The 5,918-nt window shown below is 36.3% G+C and overlaps 1 long non-coding RNA gene across 1 annotated transcript; it reads left to right on the forward strand.

Moving 5' to 3' along the window:
• Positions 1–4,107: 4,107 nt before the first annotated feature.
• LOC141716728 (uncharacterized) lies at positions 4,108–5,630 on the forward strand. Its single transcript, XR_012573316.1, has 4 exons — positions 4,108–4,798; positions 4,920–5,022; positions 5,207–5,409; positions 5,572–5,630. It is a non-coding gene; the product is annotated as an uncharacterized LOC141716728 (long non-coding RNA).
• Positions 5,631–5,918: the final 288 nt, after the last annotated feature.

A 5,918-nucleotide genomic window follows, 5' to 3' on the forward strand; every position in this document is an offset into this window, starting at 1 on the left:
CTAGTGTAAGTTCTATTGTATAAAGTTGTTTATATTATATTATATTATAGTTGTGCATTTTATAGTTGGGCCTAGTATACTTCTTTTCGAAGTTATACTAGTGGGTTAAGTTTTGAGATTGAGAATTCTTGAAAAGAGTTTTAAAAGGAAGTGAAAAATTTATTTGTGGAATTTAGAATTCTTGTTTCTAGAACTGTAACCTTAAAAGATCTTGGGAGTAGTTTGGAATCATAAATGATAAATATCTTCCGCTGGCATTTACATTTCGATTTAACAGGTTGATTTGGATTGAGGTTTCATAGTGACGACCAAATCCTCTTACCCCGGATTTGAGGGCGTTACAATATCAGTCAATCCTCCAAGATCTTAAGCGCAACAGACCTAACTATTTCTCTTGAACTCATTTCACCAAATCCAAGAATATTTTTAACACATTAGTAGACTAAATATATAACCATTAAGTATTCGTAATGGCCATATCGGTCCTATAAAGCCTCTATGAAACATTTGATTTTAATCAGCGATAACTTTATCTTTGGTGAATCTTTGGAAATGGTGATCTCAAGCTTAACTGAATAGTCTTAAGAACAAGGTATCTACTTTGAACTATCCTCATATAAATGTTAATAATCCTTACGTTGGCGCATAACTTATCTCTTTGTATGCAACTCGTAAGATGAATCACATTAATGTATCACACTCTTATCAAGTAACTCTTGTTTAGCCATGTGACTAGTTCCTCCGATTCTATCAAATTCATTATGTACGGTATACTGAATAAAATTATAGTGATGATAAAAATATTTTTTTAGAACTCTACTCTTCTCATCGGGTGACAATCCTGCTACACTCTCACAAAGACATTGTACTTATTAATGTAAAATCCCTTCAATCGTAGAGGTTAACTTTCCACCTTCACCTTTGGCACCAACTAAGCTTAACTACTCTTAATGTACTAATCTTTTGACTTTGATCATTGATAAGGCTTCTTCACTATTTTCTTATCTCATCTTATTATTTTCTTATCCTACGGCACTTACAATCCATAACGATACAACGATCATTGACTTAAGAATTCAATATATATCAATAATCAAACCATCTATAGTATATATCAAGCTCTTCTTGCTTTAAAAAAATGAGATACTAGTCAAATTATTGAACCTAAGTTTTTTTATGACATGTGCACATCATATCAACATGTATAATTCCTTGACTATTTACCTTTTTCACTAGATGTTCCTTCGAGAACAAACAGTCAATGTCCAACCTAGTTATGGAAATTGTTGTCATAAAAGATGTAGTAATTCCTAATTCAGTTGTGCATGCATGTCTTGGGTTAAAAGAACTTTAATGACAATAACCTTCTGATCCTCAATCTCATACCTCAAAATCATACTTAACAACAAGAACTTATTTTGTTTCCAAGGTATATGTGTTAAAGTTTAACAGGTTTTCTCTTTCTAGCCATTAATATTTTTTGACAAGATCTCCATTCCTTCAACTTTTAAATCAAGTCATTTCTTCTTAATGTTGGTTGAATAACATTCTTACTCAGGTTTTAATAGTTAGCAATAACTTGATCATTTTGTCTTGGATTGTTTCAGGTACCGTCTTACCGTTTAGCTAAAGTGGTCTCCATTGAGTCTGATGAACTTCTTTTGGATAACTAGACTTTTAGGTTATCTTTTCCATCTTTATAGGTGTTCCTTTTCCATATTTTAAGTATTTACCTAACCCTTGGGGTATATATCTTGGGTTTCTTCTTCAACATAACTCATATTCTTTTAAGATGGTATTCTCTGATTTGGTCAAACTGCTGGTGTTATGGAATCAAAACTAGGATTTGTTAGTACTTAATGTTAGGGTTTGTGAGTTTCGAGTTTTAATGGTTGTTCTTGCGGTGGGGACATGTTGTCCTCGCAAGATGCCTACGTATCTAAGTATTGTAGAGAATCAAGCCAAAAACATAATTTTAGGTTGAGGGGTAGAGCCCTTTATATAGAGATGAGTCTAGGTTTAGACTTGTCTTGGGAGACTTGGTGAAAAAGTATCGTACTTAGATTGTAATTAGGACTTTTGTTAAAGGAAGGAATTATAGATCCTTCCTTGTAGGAATTTATGTCTGTGGTGGACACATGTCTCTGCTCTTCTAGCCGTATTGGGCCTAGTCCGTGAATAGCTTATGTTAGTGGACCTTGACGACCGCTATTAGTGGGCTTTGACCATTTGGGCCATCTTTAGTCTGGTATGATTTTGGACCATCCTGGTCTGTATTGGGCCTTGGACAAAAATTTGAAGTGTAATTAATATGGCATTTAATGTGTTTTTAGGATGTGTTTTCTATCCATATGAGCTGGTATAGTTCGCTTCTCCATAATTTCTCATTTTTCTTTACTCTAATGATTTCATACTCATAGAATAACTTTTACATCTTTTGTTAATTATTGTGAGAACATTCTCAAACTTACTCTCCTTACAACCATAATCCTTCAAGATCATTCATACCTTTAATCTTTATCACAGATCTCCAATCGAATATGGGTAAATATAGAATAAGTCGGTGGCTCCGTTGAAAGTCGAGGTTTAAATCTCTGTAAAATATTCAGCTCTATGTTCATAGGTATCCATTTCATCTATTTAAAATATAAAGCCTGAAGGCATAATTCAAGTGAAAAGACCGGATGACCCTCCTATTTTAACAAAAAAATACCGCATTTACCCTCATCTCTTTCCTTTTTCTGTTACCCCTCTCCCTAGCCACTATTCACTACAAATTTTTTTGCTCATGCTCGTCCCGTTTGCTTGCCTGCTATAGTCCGATTTCTTCTCATTTTAATTGGCTGAGGGAGCTGGCCGCCTCCAGCTGTCCTGCATGCGCACGTGTAAGGTCTGGATTCTTTGAATGCTTCTTTGCTTTTCTGATCGTCTTTATTTTATTTGTTGTCATCTCCTTTTTTTCATCTTTGCTATGTTGACTACTTCTCGCCGCATTTTTTCCTCCGTTGGTATGTCTCTTGTGGTTAGGCTTGTGTTTTCATTTGTGTGTTATTTTTCTTCTTTGTGAGTTGTGTAAATTCTGTATGTTTTGATTTTATTTTTTTGTCTGTTTTGTTTTGTTGGGTTCCTGCTTTTGTGTTTTGTTTGTGTTTTGTGTCTGATGTGGCTGTTTTGTTTTGGTGGGTTCTTGCTTTGGTGTTTTGTCTGTGCTTTGTGTCTAATGTATTTTTTATTTTTGGAACTGTTTGTTCTGTGCTTTGTTTTGTTTGTTCTCTGGGTTATGTTATTGGATTGTTTTATTTTTTCTGTGATAGAGATGGATGTGATGTTCTTTGTTATTTTGTGGCTGTGTTTTTATGTTCAGTTTGTGTTTTCTATTTGATGTGTTTTTATTCTTGGGACTGTTTGTTATGTTCTTGGTTTTATTTGTTGTTTGGGTTGTGTTATTGGATTGTTATGTTTTTGTTTGTGACAAGGATGGCCATGTGCATTTTGTTATTCTGTGGTTGTGATGCTCTTTGTTATTCTGTGGTTGTGATGCTTGTTCAGGGGGTCCTCCTATATTTTGCTTGTGTTTTTTTGTGTTGTTTGGGCTTAGGTCTGGTTGATGGGGCCAAAATTTTGGTATTTTACATGTGTTTTTGGTCAGTCTTTAGCTTTGTTGTTCTTTTTGTGTAATTTTTTGCTCTTTTGTTGACATCATTCTTTTTGGTTGTTAGGCCTCTTTCATGAAACAAAAATATAGGCATTTTGTTAGGATTTTGTTGGCACGGTACCAAATTTTAGGCCTTTTTTAGGCCTTTGTCGGCATTGTTGTTCTTGGTTGTAGGCCTCTTCCATGGTTGTTGGTTGTTCGTGGCATTGTAGATGTTCAAGTTCAGCATAATGTGTAAGAAAATGTGTTTCCTTTGTTGACATGTTTGTTCTTGGTTGTTAGACGTCTTTCCTGAAACAAAATTTTAAAAATTTAGGCATTTTCTTAGGATTTTGTTGGCATGTTACCAAATTTTAGGCGTTTGTTAGGCCTTCATTGGCATGTTTATAGGCCTATTCGATGAAACCAAAATATAGATGTTTGTTAGGCTTTTGTTGCTACGGTACCAAAATTTAGGCCTTTGTTAGGCCTTTGTTGGCATTTTTTTTCTTGGTTGTTTGTCACATTATTGGTACCCCAATTGAGCACAGTGTGTAAGAAAATGTGGTGCTTTTTTGTTGTTTGTGGCTGTAAATTTTAGCCCTCATCATTTGTTTTTTTGGTGGTGTGGCCGTCGGATTCGTGCTGCTGTTGATGCTCCTATGGAGGATTTATGTGCAGACCCTTTGAGGGAAAACTTTGTTTCAGATGAGATTTATAAGTGGGGATAAATTACGCTAGCACATAGTGTTGGATAAGATTTCTCAGTATTGGATTACTTATATTGATGTAGCATGTGTTTTAAAATAGAGCATCGGTTGTTTATTTGAGATTGTGTCCTGCTTTCAAGCATTCCGACGCAGCAGTCATCTATTCAAGCGGGGTTTGGGTGTCACGTCTTAAAAGGTAATGTGTGCGTGTTCGTGGATAAATTTTTTGCTACATTATTATTTTTCCAGGTGCTGTATTTGTTATTTGTGTGCGTGCGCTTTCGGATTTGAATTACGGTGTGTTTTGTCTATATATTATCTTACAACATTGTTGTTTTTCAAGGCACTATGTGTTATATATTTGGTTGCACTTGGGAATTTTAATGGTGTTATGTTTTTCCATGAAATACGCTTGATCAATATTTCAGGTCAAGAAAGAGACGTGTTTGTCCAGGTAACTGCCTTATTGTTCAGTCGCTCATTTATAGTTGCTCTATATTGTGGTCCAGCGTTCTGGATTTTTTTTGGTATTTTGTGTTGGGCTGTTGCCCGTCTGCTTGCTGAAAATTTTATAGTGCTCATGTGCAGGGGTACCTGGCCATCAAAAAGAGCCTCTGGACAGGGGGCACCATTTCCAGATTATCGCTTGGGTAATGGGAACAATGTTCAAAGTAAAAGGTGCGGCAACTCTCCAATTGTTCATGATAGCCTTTAATCAAAGAAACCATGTGCTAGTTTAGGGAGGCAGTCCCGTAAATATTCTGCTTTTTGTGCTAACCTCGCTTCAGAGCAGTTGCTCAGTGATCAGAGGAAGAATGTTTCCCTTGATTATATTTGTGTTTCTGGGGATGTTGTACCTCAGGGTAGAGGAAAATAGCCCGTTGATAAGGGAAAGAGGCTAGTGCAAGAATTTTTGGGTTTTCAGTCTGGGCTTTTTCCAAAAAAGCCACCCGTTCGTCGTGGGGCACCCCGGCCCCGGGTATGTTGGTGTTCCACTGGATGGTACGAATCGCAGAGATGGGAGACCGCCCGTTAATAAAGGGAAGAAGCCGCTGCAAGAACCCGGTAAAGCATTTAGCATATCTTCAGCTGGTGTCTATCTTGCATTTGCCTTAAAAATTTAATATATTTTTTTCTCTACCTGTTTTCTACTTGTGGGTTGCCTCCAAAAATTTTAGTTAGTTGTTGTGGATGTACAACGTAAATTTATTACGTTGAGCTTTTCAGGTTTTAATGCTGAACCAGAGATTGGGGCTGTTGATAGTGATTAGGAATTGGGTCATGGTAATTTTTATATTTAGGGCGTGGGATCCGTGTTTCAAGTATTTTAAATCGCCTTGGTGGTCAGTTGACGGAGATAATTTTTTACCAATATTTTCCTGTTAGGTTGTCGTACAGCCTTGCATCGTTCTTCTCGGGGCCGGGTTTGTTGGAATGGGATGGAACCCGGTGTGGCAGCTGCTGCTCATGATATACGTCAGTTTTTGTTCTCTTCTATTTTTGTCCCGCTTTATGAACTTTTTTAGTGCAGGTTGTGCGTTTTTAAATGTTGTCTTATTCTTGTGCAGAGTATT

Source organism: Apium graveolens, chromosome 4 (assembly GCF_009905375.1).
Source record: "Apium graveolens cultivar Ventura chromosome 4, ASM990537v1, whole genome shotgun sequence".
NCBI lineage: Eukaryota > Viridiplantae > Streptophyta > Magnoliopsida > Apiales > Apiaceae > Apium > Apium graveolens.